This window comes from Aythya ferina (assembly GCF_964211825.1).
Source record: "Aythya ferina genome assembly, chromosome: 5".
Lineage (NCBI taxonomy): Eukaryota > Metazoa > Chordata > Aves > Anseriformes > Anatidae > Aythya > Aythya ferina.
In genome coordinates, this window is record NC_140301.1 from 4,493,300 (window position 1) to 4,513,044 (window position 19,745).

Consider the following 19,745-nt stretch of genomic DNA (forward strand, 5'->3'; position numbering starts at 1 on the left):
ACTAAAGCAAACTTAAAGGAGAACTTGAGAATTTATTTGATTTCTTGAAGCAATGAGTATTTATCGGTGGGGTATGCTATAGACTTCTTCACCAAATATTCAGAAGCATATTCAGACTGCCTTCCTACTTAAAGTAAAAATGCTGTTTCATTTATTACATATTTCCCTCATTTTCTTTTATATTCTCCTGAGGAATCTGTTGTAATTGCCATAAAACAGTGGGCGGTAAATACATACATACATACATACATACATATATAATGTAGATCTTCTATTTCCCCTTCCTATCAGTATAACTGTACCTTGATAAGGAGAACAATGGCAAGTTAACAAAATTAAATAACATTTTCTGTTCAAAAAGGAGATAGATTAATAACAGTGGCTACTCTTTTGAGCTGGCAATATTCCTAGCAGTTTTTAGGAAGGTCTTTTTCAATTATATTTATAATTCTTAGAAAAAAATTGAAGTGCTAATTTCACACTACTGAATACATAAAACCGCTTTTTCCTACTGGTAAGCTTGCATGTCCAAACTTAGTTGGTATATTTTTAATGTAAAATGTCTCTTGTATTTCTAAGTGTAGAGCTACTACTGGAGCAGTTCTCAATTCAGATTTTTTTGTTTACAAGGAGAAAAACAACAGTACTTTAACATTAAGAAATTATTGATCTGCCTTTTCAATTTTAAGTTGCTGAATCATTGTATTACAGAAGTTCTTTATCTTCAATAAATACTTGTGTTCAACACACTGGGTTCAAACTTGAGGCTGTGTTGAACACAATAATGCATTTTCAGAATTTGGCCACATGCAAATATGTTGCAAATTTAAAACAATTATTATTTGTAGATCATTTTATACAGAGAAAATGCATTGAAACAGGTTTAATCAAAACCTTCTAAAGTAATGACACAATGTTATGAAAAAAGCACAGAGATTTGTAAAGAAAAATTAACATAAAATCAAGATGTTTCACTTGTCTACTGGTACCAAACCATTTGTACAGCTGCAAATACTAATTGCTGATTACATCTTACATAAAATCCCCTTAAGCTTTAATTTAGTACTTTTGCTGTTTATTCTTTTAACCATCTTCCTCTCTGTGTTTTCCACTCTTCCAGTAGTAATTTTAGTAGGATTTGACACATCTTGCCCTGCATATTTGCCTTTTCTGACACTGTCAAGAACAGAAGAGCCTCATGGTAGCAGGAGACATAAACAAGATAAAACTCATTTATTTTTTTTGACTCAAATCATAGGCAATGTTATCTAGGCTCTGAACCTAGTTTGTTTCCAGATAATAATGGGAAACAAGATGAAACATTTTTGTTTCTATTCCAGACCTATTAGTAGCAGATATTTCTCATTAGAAGAAATGTTTTCAAGCCTGGTGGTTTATTTGATGTTTTTGTTTGTTTGGTTTGTTTTCCCTCTCTAACTTAATGGACATTTTCTTTCCTAAAATGAATGTCCCACTCTTCTAGTTAGTTGCAGCTTTTGTGATGCTCTGTATATTAAGCTTTCTGGAACTAGAATATAGGATACAAACTGTGGCTCACATGGGTTTGCTGATGAGGTTAAAATTCCTTATACTTTAATAATATGGTAGAATCAACACCATTAATCTGATCTATAATAAACATAAATAGTAGTTTGATTATTCTTGGTTAAATCGTATAAACTTGTTAAGCTTAGGGAGAAGAGAAGCTGATAGTGTTAGTCATAGTATTATCACATTTTTATTTTTTACAGTAGTAAAAAATTAATTTTTGTATTTTACTTTTAAATGATACTCAAAAAATTCTCAGCTGAATAAAACCTACTCCATGTCATATGCAAAACACATCTGAAATAAAATTACTCCAGTAAAACTGTGGGAGAACGGAATTTTGTTCCAGGATCAATGTTTTCACTAAGGTTCCAAGCTACCTGTACACTTCGAGAATATTTCTGAATTGCTTTAAAGTTTTATCTCTGTATTTTTGAAGTAACCATATTAGTCACACTTGCCTTTTGTTTAGAGTGTTTTGTCTCCTCCCTTCATTGCCTTTTGAGTTGCTCTGCAAAGGAAAGAGTGGAACTGTGTGAAAATTTTCCTTTATTGTTGATGGATGTTTGTCTTTTGATATGATAGATGTCAAGGACCTGTTCACTTCTGAGTTGAAATGCAAAACATATTTGTAAAACTCTGTTATTAATGTTCAGCACTGTTAGATATGCAAGAGTGCTCAAGAGTTACTATTGAAATAATAGATGGACAGATTAGGATAAGCAGAGGAAATGAGGAAGAGAGAGAACGTTACAAAAAAAATATTACAAATTCTTGATGTTCTGAAAATAAAAATAGTATCTTTCAAAAAATGTTTTAAAACACCTGGAAAGAACAGGGAAGGAAAAAAATACTTCTAACAGCTGTAGTGAATATTCAAGATAGGAGCCTAAACAATGCTAGGTACAGCTGGAAGAGAGATGGTAAGACAAAATAGTATAAAAAGCTCCTACCATGGATTGTAAAGTTGACAAAAGAAAGCCTGAAACAGTTAACTGATCAGAAGAGGTTGTAATTACAGTATTATTGTTCTCTATTTTATATTAAGAACTATTCTCAGTGCTTTGAAAAAAAAAAAAAAAAAAATCTTGCTTATTCAGAACTTTAGCAGATCTAATATTTGTGTGATAGTATATAACAGATGTTAGATTTTTTTTCTGTGTGACTCCATAATTGTGATCACAAATAAAAAGTATCTTGGAAGCAAAACTGAACTTCTATAAATAATTTTAATTAATTTGTGTTAAAATAGTCAGGAGTAATAAATCTTAGCCTGTGATTTGCTTTGCTAGTACAGCCTTGCCTGGAATTTCAGGTTGGTAATTTTTATTACTATCATAATCTCATAAAATCAGTTACACAGAAACATAAATAGGTAGAGGTGTCTTCAAATATCCTTGTTTTTATCACTTTGTGCTGTAGAAGTGTAGGCTTTTATTCCCAACCTTTTGAAACCTAGGAGTGATCTACTACTTAGAACAAGTACTTTAGAGCTGCTAAAAGTCTTTGATACATGAGGTGCTAACCAGTTTCCTACAAGAAATTGTTATGAGCTCGACTAACCTTACAGAATAATCATGAACAGTCTTCAGACTATTTTCTTGCATGTTTATGCAGCAGCTTTGTCAGGCCACTTACAACAGCTGTAGCTGACTTGTTTCCCTCTTTACCTATTTTCCTTTTGGAACACAAATGTTGCCTACTTCTCAACTACCAAGGTTTAGTCTTTCCTTGAAGGATTCTGAAACAATTATTTTTCTCAGGTCAATGACATCTCAGAACCCTATAAATGGCCATAGTGGTAAAACTTTCTAACCCAAATTACTTGTAGATGGAATATAAATCTTTTTCAGAATTTTATAACAGTTTGAAATTATCCATTGCATGGATACTGCCATTTGCATAGTGAAGTCCAGGTCACACTTCCCTCGTAGACAGATAGAAATAAGGAATGGCAAAGAATCGTGCTTGGAATATTTCCACTAAGGTGGAAATATTTCCACTAACAGCTTTTTTGTGAACTTACATGATAAGGAATTTTCCACAGAAGAATTTTACTTATTCATTTCTTATAAATAGTAGTCAGTTGTTGTTTAGGAAGTGAGCTTATCTTGTGGTACTGTAAATTCTCTATTTTCTGTATCCATGAATATTCTGTGCCGTGTTTTCATAACCATATTGTGAGGTGATTCTTGTCATTCCTTTCACATCATTTTCAGTCTTTCAGTTCACATAGAAAATGTATATCTCTAAAGAAGGAGTCATTACTCTGAGATACAACATGGTGATTATTTAAATTATTATTATATTTTCCACAGCTAGGAAGTTTCTGGATCATCTGGGTTCAAAACTTTGTAATGACTCCATGCTTTTTTCATACCGCTACACCATTGTCATTTATGTATTATTTCCTCTGAGATAGAATTCTTGCTGAGGGTTGAATTTGAAACCAAAGATCATAGACACCCTCTAGTCCTTGCATTTTCTTAAGGACTTTTATGACCATATCTCATACTTCCCTTTTCTCTTTACTGTGAGGCTAAGTTTTATGAGATTTTTATCTCATAAAGTAAGTTTCATGTAAATGAGGACAGAATTATCTGTAGATGTTGAATAGTCAACACCTGAAATAAAATCCTGAATTCTAAGTAAAAATACTACAATGATATTTTTCTTCTTTTAAAATTTCCAGCTGTAGAGCTGTTAGTCTGGTCACCAAGCCATGAATAATGCTTCCATCTTTTTTTTTTTTCTTTTTTTTTTTTTTTTCTACTTGTATCTTGTTCGTAGCATCAGGAAAATTTTATTTCCTTCCTCCCCTATTCTTAAAATGTGAGCCCTGAAGACATTAAATAGTATTGTGTTACATGCCAGTTATTTGCCAGTGTCAAAGGATAGTGTAAGCAACACATAGTGCAATTACTATAATCATCATTCATCTACAGGACACACAACTGAATGTAGTGGGATTATGCAAATGTTTCAAGCTAGGGCTGTTCTTTCTGGCCTGTTTATAAAAGTAGTCATTCTGCCACAGATTCCTAATAGGGTTTCGTTTTTATACTAAGCAACTTGCTTTTGTAGCACTCCATATAGTGTTTTATATAATAACTGTTAGACTTCACTTACCAGAAGTTCTTTGCATCTAATACATTAGTGTCATCCTGCTGTAAGAATGGGAGTTCTATTTTTAAATTGTGGTACATGTTCCTCCTTGTCTTTGCTTCTTTTATTTTTTGTTATGCCACAGCACTGATATCTGCTCTGATTAACATCATGCCCTTGTAATTCAACATTCTCACTGTATGGATGACATTTTCCTTTAACACATTTCATAGAAGGGCAAGTTCTACTTTGTAGAGAGCATCACTTATTCAGAACTGGAAAAATTAATTTATTTGGTCAAGGGTTCCTAGGTCTTAAGTCAAGGGTAGATTTTTTTTTTAGCATCTGAAAAATGAAAACCCTTTTTGTTAAAAAGATTTCAGATCACGTGTTATTGTTATGCTTTGTTTTGTTTATGTATTTAGTTTTATTCTGTTTTTTCTTTAAAAATTACCAGTGAGGGTAAATAAAATGGTAAGTATCATAGGAATAAAGATTAAAGTCGATATGTTGTGTCATCTTTAAGCAGTTGCAAATTGTTACCTTGAAGCTTAGCAGAGCCTAAATGTCATTGCTCTCTAATGAAAGCTCTCTAGACACTGAACTGTGTTGATTGTTTCAGTGCAGTTCTTGACAGATTTAAAAAGAGAAAGCTACAATGACAGACAGACTGAAGCCATGGTACAATTATTTACCTTCAGCAGTGCTTCCTTCTTCTCAATTACTGCAGTAGCTTGTTTTTCATTCCCTTTCTAATCTAGATGAATTCCTGAACCACATCAGAGTAGTCCACAGAAAGCTTTACCACCACAACTCAGAAGTGGAACAGTTGTATAACAACTGTTGTGCATAGGTGCCATTTCAGTTGGTTTTGTGGCCATCAGCTTTGCATTGGGAAACCATGTCATCAGACTACTGGTGAACAATGCAGTACCATTGCAACTAGCAATCTAGAGGAATTGTACCCTGAGAAAATTCCAACTTTTTTTTTTTTTTTTTTTTTTTTTTTTTTAGCTGTATGTTTGAATAAAAATAGAGAAAACATGCTTCTTTCAGTATTACAAATTATTTTGGTACTATATCAAAACAACACTAACATCCAGTTTTATTTCTATTGGACCTATAACTCAGTGTAAAAAATGAATAACCTATTTCTGTTACTAGATCCACTTCTGTGAATCACTTTTTCTGAATATTCAGTCTGTAAATCTTGCCTTAATGTGAGTATTTGAGGAAGAGATCACAAGTTCCTAAGACTTTTGTGTAAATGAAAATTTGCCATCCTGACAATTGTATGAAACATTTAGCAAAACAATAATCAAGCCAAAATATTTTTTATGCAAAACATTTTATTGTTCTCTTTGAAAGATCTGGGTCTGTTGTAGTATTTGAAAAACATGGTCTTTGGTTTTAAACTACTTTTAAGACTTCAGAATTATTATTTTGTTTCAGATTCAAAGTATTTTGAAGTTGAACAAAATATTTATTACGGACTAAAATGCAGTCATCTTCAACTTTCATTAACATGGATTTCTAACACTGCTTTGAAATTGAACTGTTTTTTGTTTTTTTTTTTTTTCCTTCTCCAGAATAAGTAATGCATATGAATTTCAGTTATTGGCTGGGCTATAAACATCAAGACCTGTTTTGATGATTAAACTTCAGTTTTCTACCTCATTAGAATCTAGTCAGCTAGGAATAATATTTCTGATTTTTCTATGGATTGCAAGTCCATAGCCTTACACAGGCTTAGGAAAAAAAATAAAATAAATGCCCATGAAGTATTTTCAGTTGCTGTCCAGGTTTTTTCAGTAGCTACTATTCAGGTTGTTGTAAATCCAAGGTATGAATTAGAATTTTGGCACAGCTCTCAACATAGTTTCTGATGCACCATAGCAAGGATTAGGTCTTCTAGGCGGGTGCTACTACATGCTGATCACTTTTCCCAAAAGAATTCTCAGGAACAATTTGTTTTTCTACCTGACCCAGACTGTCCAGTGAACGAGTTATGTCTCCTAACACTTTCTCAAATGTCAGATGATGTTTCACATTTCTAAGAACATAGTGCTTCACACCATGGGGCTGCAGAAAGTGTAACTGTATCCTACTCAGACACAGTTGCCTGCCACAGCTGTTCTAAGTTTTCTAAATGAAGTCCTTTTTACCCACCATTCTGGATCTTTTTTTTTTTTTTTTTTTTTTTGCCTTCCTTTACAAAAGTAGACATGCAATTAGTTATTACTAAAATTTCAGCAAAATTGGTAAATCTGCTGTTACAAAATGTTGTTGATCTTGTAACATATTTTAATCACAAGAACTATTCATCAGTGGTGTATAGTTTTTTTGTCTCAACTTCTTGTGTAGCTGGTATTTTTTATTTGTTTGTTCTTCTTCTCACTTGCTCTTCTCTGAGTACTCTTTTGTTTTCATTATGCTAAGGACTGGTCTTTAAGGATTCTTAATGTTGCATGATTATTTGCGGCTTGGCTTTCTCTTCTTAGGCTTGCGTTCCATTCAAGCCACTGGCAGCTAACTTCTCTCCAGGTTTTTGCGTACTGCTGGAAGGCAGAAAAACCAGTTTTATCCAGACAGCACTGTGAAGATGAGTTGCGTGAGGTTACTTACCCAATCTGCTTAGAAAAAAAAGTAAATAATAATAATAATTTACCTTTCTTCTAAACATATATTGTCTATTAAAGGCATTTATAAGACTTGAAAATACTACACCATTTCAGAGAATAGTTTGTGTTATGAAAAAAACAGTAGGTCTATTTGAAAAACATCAGTTTTGAATATTTTATTATTTTAAATTACATACTTTAAATGGATGAAGTGACATATCTTACTGGAAATCCAAATAAGCAAGTTGTCTTATATTGGTTCTAAATATTCATTTAGGAAAGTAGAAGTGTTTTCTATTGATAGTCTTCATGTGTGTTGTTTTTTTTATTATTTTTTTTATTCTTATTTTTCTGCTTCTCACTAAATATCATTAAGCTGCTAGTAGCTGCAAATCTTGTATGCAAGAATACAAGATAACTGCTTTTCCCCATCAGTGAAGGCATGTTTGCATTTTTGTTTAATAACAACTTTGATCCTTCTACTGTTGGCAATGGTCATTGAGAAATCCTGACATAAAGAAGGTATCTGCAAGATAAAGTTCTACAAGGGATGATTAGCAGCACTTAAGTTTTCTTTCTGTTGAAAGGAAGAATCCCTGATTGAACAGTGCATTGAATGATATGACAAGCAAGTACTTGATCCCTGTCCAGCTGGAAAGGAATTGTATTCATCAGCAGCTTTTTAGCTAAGGATGTCTTTATATTTTCACTCTTTGTTTGAGTCTCTCCAGATCCTCCCTGTACTTCATGTCAGCACTATATAGTAGGTATGCCAAGTGGTTTTGAAATTTAAATTACAGTCTCTTTTTCAGATGTTATTGGAAAGAACGTGTAATTTATAACCACGTGTTAGGAGTACAGGATGTTCATGGTTCACTGCCAATTCTTCTTTTGTAAAGTTAATAAAACTTTCATAAAACACTTATACACTTGTATATTTCATGGTAAAGATTTTTTTTTAATCTCATAGGCTAATGTAAAGATTTATTAAAAACATTTTTTTGTTAAGAGGAGTGTCAATAGTTTGCAGCTGAGTGTAATTTTGAATTCCCAGTAGATGACAGTCTGACTGAAAATGACACTAACAGCTTTGTTGATTTAGCACTAAAAATAAAGGATTCTTTCAAATGATATAAAGCTCTAATACCCTGAGTGTGCTGAAATACACTTGAGACCCTTAAGTAGAGTTGCAGTGAAATGTTCGCCAGCACTACGGATTCCGGTGAACAAGCATTAGCAAGCTTGCTGGCACTGACCCATTGGGCTCCCACCTAAAAATGAGTATGAAGGATTGAAATACCACACTAACAAGAGAATCTGATATGTCTAAATATGGGAACCATCAGACAGACCTTTGGATAATGTCATGGAATAGGCTTCAGTAAGACTTGTAGTAAGACCTTGTGACATCATTTTTAATGTTTTTTGTTCTTTTTTTTTTTTTCCTCAAAAAATGAGTACTTTAAATATTTTATTCAGTAGCAACCCAAAACTACTACCATCTGAGAGCTATGAAGAGGTATGTGAAAGGAGTTGATGGTTTTATGCCAGCTCCTGCAGGATGGTTGTTCACTCTCTTTTTGTGATGTGATAATTGATAGCTTTGCCGGCGATCTTGGCAAAGAAGCTGAGGATTAAATAGCCCAAGAGATGGAACTTTCCTAGTCTCCTAAGTGAGAAACAGACATGTTGGCCAAGCAGTGTGGAAGTCTGAAATGTTTCTGCTGTACTATGCCGTACTATAGATAAATACTGTAAGACATTTTCGTCCATTTTTGAAATGTCTTTATTCAAACTAAGAGTCCATAGAGCTACATGTATGTACTGTGGATCTTTGTCCATCTTTAACCTATTTTTAACTTGTTTTCTGGTATAAGCCACGTAGCTCAGTGATATCAATATTTTCCACAGTATTCCACCTACCCTAAATACCTACGTCAGTGTAAAGGAGGTACAAAACTCTATGCACAAAATAAATGATAATAAAATGAGAACGGGAGTCTGTTCTAGACATATCAGAGTTGGTAACAAGTGGGGGCACCGATGAATTTGTTGCTTAAAGGATCCAGTTACTTTACGCTCCCTATCTTCATGGGAAATAGAAGACAATAACTCTCTTAATCTGATAGCTGCTACCTAAAGTAAATAAATAAAAATCATTATTTACTCTAAGCCTGCCAACATTTGATATGTCATCCATATGTTGTGACTACTGTAGTACAATTTTGCTGTCTTTAGTGTTGTTTTTTTAAAATGATTTCTTCCTGATCCACAAGTGGCTAATGTGGAGAACAGAAAGGCGACTTCATGTAACCTTTGCAAGATATAAATATCTGGAAATAGTAATAAAAATAATAATACCTATAAATGGTAATTGGAGCTGTGAAAACAGTACCACTGAATACAGGAGGAAGCGGAGATTTAGGAAAAAAACTAAGAATTAGTTGTATTTTTCCATTTTATCTTGCATATGTGATAAAAATAAAATAGGAATGTAGATCCTTAGAGAATCAATTAGTGTGCATAGAAATAAGGAGGTAATTATATAGAGGGAGTTAAAGACAAAATGGTTGAAAAATGAATGTTTATAAAGCAACCTTGAGTGGCTGCTGATTCTTGACCTAGATCACTTAATGGTCGCAGATTTAAGTAAAACCAGGTTTTTAAGCCATGTTAATCATGTTTTTATATCGTGGAGCAGCTTCTGAATTAAGAAGAGCTTCTGGATCATTAATATATTTCTCAGACTGACCTCCCCACACAATGTGTGGCATGTGTATACACATACCTACCACACCGTAAGCTGTTTTATAAATTGGCCAAGTGGTTGTTCTTTTCCTTCTGCAAGCATGGCTTTCCAAACTCACAAAAAAAAAAAAAAAAAAAAAAAAAAAGAGAGAGAGAGATGATTACAGATGATTACATCATAGAATCAGAACAGTTTGGAATGGGAGGGACCTTAGGGCCCATCTGTGTCCATATTTTCTTAAACCATCTCTAAATTTCTAATAGGCTAAGTGTGTCTGGGATAACATCTGAATTTCTGAAGCAATCCCATCAGATTTTCAGAAAGACTTTTTGCTAGATCAATCTGCTACAATAGAGCATCTTGTGAATAATAAACTACTATAGCTGATATGTCATGACTGCATTGTTAAAAGAGGAGTGGGCCATATAGTGACAAAGAAGGGCCATGCAGTAGAATTTTCCCTTTGTGATATGAACAGAAGAGTTGCCCATGCACACTGGTAAACTTTAATTGGTGCAAAAGGGTGCTGCTTTCTGAACTGGTGGTTTCACTGTGTGTGAAGGGCCAAGTAAGCCAAGTGCTACCCTCTTTTGATCTTACATGTAGACTCCTGACTTCTGTATCCCACTGTATTTCTCTTGATTGCTGGAGCCCTTTGGAAAGAGGTCTGCCATTGACTGAGTGTTGATGCTTCTCTCCCATAACAACATCTTTTGCAACTGCACCTCATAATGAGCCTTGGAGAAGGCTGCCCAGCTGATATCTTTTCTTTGGGTAAATACTAGATCATTGCTACCAAAACCAATAGGACTATAAAAACTAAAGGATAAAGAAAACATATTAGGCATAATGCCTTTCAGTGATGTAGTTACTTGTGCTAGTACAGACTTAGTTAAATGTTCGGTGAAAATATCTTAAGGTGGTTTGAATTTTTATTTTGTTATAAAATATATGTTAGAAGATTAAAGCATGTACAGAACATTCCTCCCTCTCATTCATGTCAAAATGAAATTGATAATTGCCAGTTTTTAACCAGCTCAAAAGATGCTTTCACAGCCTTCCCTTTGCAGGAGATTACTTATTGTTGCCTTTGAAGTTGACATTATTTAATAGAGATCTTTTTTTCCTTATGAATTGTTTCAACTTGCTCATGCTGTCTTCAATTTAATGAAGCTTTTGAGAAGGAAACTGTAAACAAATGAGATAGGATGGTTTAGGAAGAATGTGAATTGTATTCTTTAGCAAGAATTGTTTATGATGATGGTTTCATAATATGTAAAACATATGGACCACCAGAAATCCAAATGTCAGAGCTTAGGTCTTTGATTTATTATTTTATGTCGTTTGCATTTTATTCACGTTTCTAACTCCCCTCCCCCTCTTTTTCTTTAATATTTTGCTATTTGTAGCAATAGTATGGTTATGAACAAGATAGGTAAGTGTTACAGGACTATGCTAGTCATTGAAAAACATAAGAAATGCTGAAAGCAAGCTACCAACAGTCATGATCTTATAGCTCAATAAGGATGTTGGTGTTACTATTGAAAAGGACCTTAAAACCTATGCAGCTTTTCTTGTGATCTCTTTTAAAAATGTGTTAGCAGGTACATCCACGATAGTTTTCCTGATTCTTACTTTAAATCTGAGTCAGTTTACAGTGACTATTTATACTTGCATAATATCTGTCAAAGCTGTTTGTGTTCTAAGAGTCATTCAGAACCACCTCTCTTTATTGAAAAATGACCAGAACCAAATCAGTTTTCCATATTCTGGCTTACTAACTGAGACAGTAAATCCATGGTTTTCTGCAGCTTAATTATGAGTGCATAAGTCTGTAAAAGTAAACACAGACTGCAGAACTATAAAACAACCACTTACAACCATCTTCATTTAACATTCATATTTTGCATGCCAAGTACAACAAAACAGTACAGAATTAGTGAAAACTATCACCATGTCACTTAATTTATTTTATGACATGGTTACCCATCTAGTTGATCAAGGGAAGCCAGTAGATTTGTTTTACTTATTTATTTTAGCAAATCTTTCAATATTGTCTCTCATAGTATCCTTCTGAACAAAATGTCCAATATACAGCTAGATGGGTACATAATATGATTGGTGAACAAATGGCTGCTAGGTTGGTCTCAAAAGGTTGTGGTAAATGAGGTTGCATCAGGCTGGTGGCCAGTCAGTCATGAGTGGGGTTTCTCCAGGACTCAATTTTAGGGCCTGTGCTCTTCAATGCTTTTATAAATGATCTGGTCGAACACACGCTAAGTTTGTAGATGATACCAAATTAGGAGCAACTGTTGAATACCTTGGTGTACAGAGACCTTGCAGAGAGATCTTGACAAGTTAGAGGTCTGGGCAATCACCAACCATATGAAATTTAGTAAGAGCAAGTGCTGCATTCTTTACCTGAGCCAGGAATACCTTGGGTAGACATACAAATGGGAGAGCCAGAGGCTGGAGAATAGCCCTGTGGAAAGGGATCTGGTAGATGGCAAGTTGAATATGAGCCAGCAGCATGCCCTGGCAGCCATGAGGGCCAGCTGTACCCTGGGGTGCACCAGGCACAGCACTGCTAGCTGGTCCAGGGAAGGGATTGTTGGGCTCCGCTCTGTGCTGTTGAGGCCTCACCTCAAGGGTTGTGTGCAGTTGGGTGCCACAACATAAGAAGGACATAAAACTATTAGAGAGTTTCCAAAGGAGGGCTGCAAAGATGGTGAAGGGTCTAGAGTGGAAGACACACAAGAGGCAGCTGAGGTCATTCAGATTATTCAGCCCAGAGCAGAGCAGGCCAAGGGGAGGCCTCATGGTGGCCTGCAGCTCCCTCACAAGGAGCGGAGGGGTAGGCGCTGAGCTCTGCTCTCTGGGGACAGCATCAGGACCCAAGGGAATGGCATGGAGCTGGGACACGAGAAGGTCAGGCTGAACGTTAGGAGAAGGTTCTTCACTGAGAGGGTGGTCAGGCACTGGGACAAGCTCCCCGAGGAAGTGGTCACGGCACTGAGCCTTCAAGAGCTCAGAAGCATTTGGATGATGCTCCCAGAAATATGGTTTGATTATTGGATGCTCTTGTGTGGGTTCAGGAGTGAGAGTTGATGATCCTTGTGGGTGCCTTTCAACTTCTGTGATTATGGCATATGAAGCTTATTTTAATAATGCCAACAGATACCAGTGGGTAGGATTTAAAAGAATGAATTTACATCACATCCCTTTGCCTTTGAGAGTGTGATTTGTCTCAAGTTTACCTTGGAAAACAAAAATGTGTTGCTTGGTTTGTTCTATGTCTGTAGACATTCTGCTAATTAGCCACACAAATTCAGATCAGGTATTGACTAACATGAATTAATTTGTTGCCCAATAAAAGAGAACCACTAGCGTGGAATTGTCATCAGGGAAAACAGAAAAAGAAAGAAGTTGAGAAATCTTTGATCCTGTTTTCAGTCAACCTCTCCTGTATGAATGAATGGGAGATCAAACATGAAAAGATGTGTGCTATACTGCATTATAGGAATCCAATACTCTAAGAATCATGTGCAAGTGAAAACAGGAAATCTGCCAAGAAGGTAATAATTAGGTAGAAATTATAATTGAGAAATGCAAAAATGTGGCTTGCATATTTTCCTGGACTGCTGGACTTAGCTGAAGACTGTATTGAGCTATTGTCAGTCACAGTTCCATCTGTGTATCGTATTAGATTTTTGAGATATGTTACCCAAGTAGAACATTGCTAATACTGCATAATATGATATTTCTTCCTGTGTGTGTGTTCATGAAATCTGCAATTTCCTGACTATTTCATAACTATTGTCATTATTCATCTCTTTAGAGTTGTGCTTTGACTTTTGACTATGAAATGATTCCTTCTGAGGAGATTTCTGTAAACAAATCAGTTACAATGGGTCTTAAGGTTTTCCTGTGTTCTTTTTCAGCACAATTACTTATTGTTTATTTTTAATCCTTTTGCTGGAAAATGAAGTTTTGGTGAGTTAAGATACTTATATGCATTTTCATATGAAATATGAATATACTTATATTGCATTTTCACTAAGGTGGTCTTTATGCACTGTATTCTCCTGTAGCTTTGTAGGTTACAGTCAGATTGGTTTTCTTTAGTAGCTGAAATAATTCATACCTGTGAATATAGTTAGACCACGGACAAGAAGGTTTTCATTCCCATGTAAAGCTAGGCTGGTAAAAGCATTTGTACATATGTACAGGAGAAGTATGTCTGTATGTGGAGGAAGAAGGGTTTGCACCATGTTATTGCATCAGAATCACTAGGCAATACACATTTTGTGTGTAGAGGAAGCCTGAGGCAAACAGGTTCAATGCCCACTGTGTCTCAAAGTGGGTAGCTGATAAATGGAGTAACAACTGAAATCAGTAGAAAGAAGTTTCAGCTAAAATGTTGGAGTGGATTAAACCATAATGTTTTTTGTTGTTGTTTTTGTGCATGTGTGCTTTTATAATCCTATGTTGTTGAGGCTGTGGAGGCTTTGTTGTTTTGAATGTGACAGCTAACAAATGAGTCATGATTTTGCTTCTCAACACTGTTACCTTGCTCACAGAACTCTTAGTAAGGTCCTTCTGGTGCTTTGGAATGACACCTGTGACCTGCAGCTTTCCACAGTCTCCTGTGTGTACTTGTATGTTGTCTGTGTTCAAATATGTTTAATTGCCTGCTGAGTTGGGGGAAGCAATTTTAATGAAAAGATTCGAAGGCTAAAAATGAGTTTCAGGTAACATCCACCTAAGTACTGCTTCTCCTCCTCCTCCTGCTCTCTGCTACATCCTGCTCCTTCAAAAAATTGCATTTTTTCTAAAAACTTTCCACACCTTTGTGAGAAATTTAAATAATGAAGCATCTGGATGTGAACTGTTTAAGGATCTAGTCAACTTCCTTTTGCCATGTCTAATCCTTCATCATTGTCACTCCACCCTACTTATACTACTCATCCAGTCTTAATTTGGTTCCTTTCATTTGTTCTGTAATGGAAATATTCTGGATTCTCCCTGTTACTGTATGTACCATGCATTAAAAGTGTGTTGAGGGGCTTTAAGAGAAATATTTTCCTATGCATTTGAAGTTACAAGTTTTTGAGAGCTTAATTTTTTTTTCCCATAATGTGCTGTGTTTTTGGTACGAAGGATATTGTTATGTTTACGACTGGAATGCCTAGTCTTTCTGACATTGTGAAATGTGTTGATAAGTTGCTACAGGAGTTTTCTTATGGCAGCAAAATTATTTTCAACTAAAGTTTCCTTTTTCCTTTCTCCTGGTATCTTTTTTTTTTTTTTTTTTTTTTTTTTTGTTCTTTTAGACTCTTGGTCTTCAAATTATTTTTCCAGTATTGTCTCTCTAATGTCTGTTCTCCTGCTGTGATAGTTAGCTCCATTCTCTCTGCCTTAGCCCACTAGGCTGCAGCACAGCCTAGATCAGTGTTAGGTCAGTTAATAACTGTGAGCATTCTTGCACACTCCAGAAAACAGACCTGTGCAAGCGACTCTGGCTGATTGTGGGGTAACCAGGGAATGGAAAGCTAGTTTCAGCAGTAACTATGGAGTAGATTTAGTTCTTGTGCAATAGTCTAAGTGATGTCAATTCATAAAAACCTGCTGCACCAGTGCTGGGAAATCTACTTATGCTGTATTTGAAGTGTCTAATGTGCTAGTAGGAAAATAGCAATTGTAGAAGGCCCAGCTGTCTGTCAAGAAATATAAAGCAGGCCGTTACATGTTCAGCTCCCATTCCTACAGCCTGTGCTGACTAAAATCTGATCTCCACTGCACTGAGCCATCATATTAGACCATCATATGTCGTATTCTACTAACATGAATGCAAAATATTTCTCATTCCAAACAACGATAGCAGCATTTTCTATATATTTTATAATGGTTCAAACTGATAGAATCAGTTTAGAATACGAACCATCCATTCAACAACTCAGCTGCAACTGAATATAGATATCCTTTCATAGTAGTCAGGCACTCACAATGTGCTGCTCTATTATGTGAGTTAGTCTAAGCCTTTTAGTGCTCTTCTGTGACTGTGCTTTGGTATGTATCAGTATGAATATATTGGCACGTGAAAATCTCATTGTGGCTTTAAATGCTATAAAGTTGGTTTCTTAAGCACCAATGACCAAAGAGAGAAGTAATTATATGTGGCTTGAACTTAGTTCTATTCAGAAATAAACATTATAATTAGGATATAATTATGGCTATGAAATAATTTGATATAAAGGAGATAAAAATGCAGATTTTTGGATAACTGTCACTGCATTAAAAATCTTGTTTACCTGTTGTTTTGTTCAGCTTTTTAAAATAGCTCTTTCTGTTTATGACTTCTGATAGGAACAATTAAGTGGTACAGAGCTATACTTCTGTATGTTTTACAGCTTGTTAATAACGTGCTAAAGTTTCAGTGACAGATCTGTATTCTGCCCTTGTTGCCATAGTGTGGGGGCTCCACGGTCTGAATCAGTCTCCTATACCATCAGAAACCACTGGAGAAAGGCTTTACTCTACCAACACAGATTTGACATTAATATCAGAGAAATACATATATGCTGTTTTCTGGAGCTGGTACAAGGAAATGTCAATTACACCTTTCTGTGAAACGAGGCCTTTTGAGCTGCTGGGAGGAAAGATTTCCAGAACTGAATAGCTGATGTTTCTGTAATTGGCACTTGGTTGAGAGCAGCATAGGCAAAAGCCCCTTGTCAGACAATACCCAACTTTCTGAGTTGTACGTGCATCTGGAAACTCCTGAGGTGAAAGGACTGGTCAGTCTAACACCTCTACTGAAGATATTTATGCGCCTCACTGTTAACTGATTTCAGTTTCTTTGACAGTCATAACTTTTGTGTTGCTGCAGTCTCCTAACTATGTAAGAGTCTACATTTGTCCTTTGGGGGACACACCAGTAAGAAAATTCTTTCAGGACTGAACTTGGTGTGCATCTTGTGCTGTCAAGCTAGTTTCAGAAAATGGGAACTAAGGAGTGGATATGAAGATATACTTATCAGCTATCTCTTACCCCCAAACCATGTTGTAGATGTTGAAGCCTAAATTCACTACAGTTATTCAGGCAATTGTGGTATGAAATTCTTCAGCTACTTACTGGTTCAAAACAATGGGTATAAAGAAGAGGTCAGTGGCCTTAAAATTAAAATGGTGTGCTATGTATAATTCAGTGCCTCTGTATTTTATTTCAGCTAAATGAAATTGAATGAGACAGTTAATACTGGTGTAAGACAGTATTGGAAAATTTATACAAAATGGTGCATGGCTTTCAGGGAAATTTCAGTTGTGACAAATATGCTGGGAAATCAGGATGACTGACTGGTTCAGAAAACCAGTCAAGGTTTAGTACTGGCCAAGCCTTTACATGGTTTACAGCTTGTTAATAATTTCAAGTTACAGAGAGTGCTTGGAATCCCCAGCCAAACAGTAGAAAACCAAGAACATTAAGAATGGTAAGAATGGAGCTCCTAGCCCTTTGTTCTAGCCATTATGTGTCACTTTCACATGGTTATGGACACCTTGGCTTTGCCAGGTTGGAACCTATTTCAGCATATCTAGCTGTTGCTCTTAAGCTCCCCTGGACTGTGAAAATTCCATTTCCACAAAGTAAATGAACATATTCACCTGCAAAATATTTTCCCTAGTGGATAAAATCTTGTTAGCTTTCATACAGTGGATTATTTCAGCTCCTTTTATGTACTTGGGGTGTGTGGGGGAGTCCAACTTTTACGAACACGATTTTGTCTGCAAAAGTTTTTTTTCTCCACAGTGCTACTTTTTTTTTTTTTTTTTTTAGTATGCATGCCAGGATTTATGACTGAATAAACCAAATATAGAACAGACCACTTACATAATATTTAACATATGTTATAATGTCAGATGTGAGTTAATTTTAGAAAGAGTAATGGAGAGAACCAGACAAAATGGATCATCGCTCAGCCCTGAATGTGATTAAGCAAAGAGGAAGGATTCTCTCCCACCCCACCCATGTATTCGGCATAAATTTCCTGCAAGTCCTATAGCAGAGGAATATAAAACTCTTCCAAGTGAATATAGACAGATGTTGGGTGGTCCTATTTTGCACATGATTACTCAGTGCTCTCATATAGGAACACTGGTTCTCATCCAAGTAAAAAAAAAAAAAAAAAAACTGAAAAATAAATTCTTCATCGCATTGTCCAAGGTAAAGGTAATGTATTCTGTTAAGGAATAAAATTCAGCTAAAACATGCCACAGCTGTTAATGAAACATTAAAAATAAGATTAAAACCCATTTGTTGCAGAATTCTGAAATAGTATTAATAAGCGTTGTACTGCAGACTATTAAGACTCTTATTTTGTATGCACAATGTGTGTTACAGTGATGTCTTTAAATACTATTCACATAGAAGAAAATTTGTTGGAAAATGTATTAAATTCATGTTTGAAAAGAAGTAAGTAAGAGCCAGACTCTGATCAATCCACATCCTAGATACCCAAGTAGTAACTGATGTATGTAGTCTTATATTAATAGATGCTCAACACTGTGCATAATGTGTATTATACTCTGGGCGTAAAATACCAAAGTCCAATGTCTGGCAGTTGTCTCATAATTCACACTGAATCTGAAACACACTATCCTGTGCAAAATGGTGAGATAATGAGAACGTTTTACAAAGCCATGTTGATTGTTTTCTTTTGTTTTGCAAACCATGGACTGGTTACATTCAGGAGTATCTGATATACTTTCTCTGACCAAACTGTGAGTGAAGTGAAGAATATTATGGTGGTGATCCTTTTAGACCCTGTGTAATTTTATATGGCACAGGATCATCTCTTCTGGGTTTTGATATCTGTTTAAAGAAATAAACATACAAGTCCCTTTTATATAGGATATATAGTTGTGAGACACCTAAAGTGTATTTTTTGTGTGTGTGTATGGGGGGGGGGGGGGGGGGGAGGGAAGTAGAAAGTCCAGGAAACCTGTCTTAATTTTGTCTCATTCTTTGTTACCGTTTTACTGGTTGTTTCATATTGCTCCTTCTCCTTAAGTTATTTTATTTCTTTTTTTTTTTTTTACATTTATTACTTCTTCCCTTTAAAATATTTGTAGACCTGTAATTTTTCATAGCTGTTTTTTGTTTGCTAGTTGTTGTTTTTTTGGTTAAGCCAAATCATCTTAGGTTCAGCTAATCTAAGTTTGAGTTCAATGAGACAGTTAGTACAGGAAGATCTTGGGAGATTTAGTTATAGAATCAATAAGTAATAACTCCTGAAGTTTTTGAGAAGTCTTTAGTTTCTGGGTTCTGTAGAAGGCAATAGTTAAGATACAACAGTAATAGAAATTTTTTGAAGCACTTCAAATGTTTAAATATGCTTCAGGTAATTACCAGTGCTCTTGTTTAACTTGCTTAGATTTTTGTTTGATTGTTATCTGTTGACTTGGTGACAAAATTTCAAGAGCGATGAACGTATTTTAGAGCAATATAGAAATTCATAAATTGTTTTTGAACTTTAGTTTTCTTTAAAAAATAAAACAAAATATTGAAATAACTTTGAGAACTCACTTGTGAGGGGTGAAGAGATCATTCCTTTCGGTATTTTGACAGCTGAAAATTAGCAGGCATTCTGGACTGTCTATAGATAGATCAGATACTGTATTTTGAAATGTAGAATTTCAAACACCTCCTCCTCCACTAATGCTTT

General features: G+C 35.2%; 1 protein-coding gene across 1 annotated transcript in view; it reads left to right on the forward strand.

Annotated features, from left to right (window-relative positions):
• The window catches only part of LOC311437983 (uncharacterized protein), a 415,393-nt gene that overhangs the window by 177,693 nt on the left and 217,955 nt on the right, over positions 1 to 19,745 (forward strand). The gene's annotated exons all lie outside the window — the stretch shown is intronic.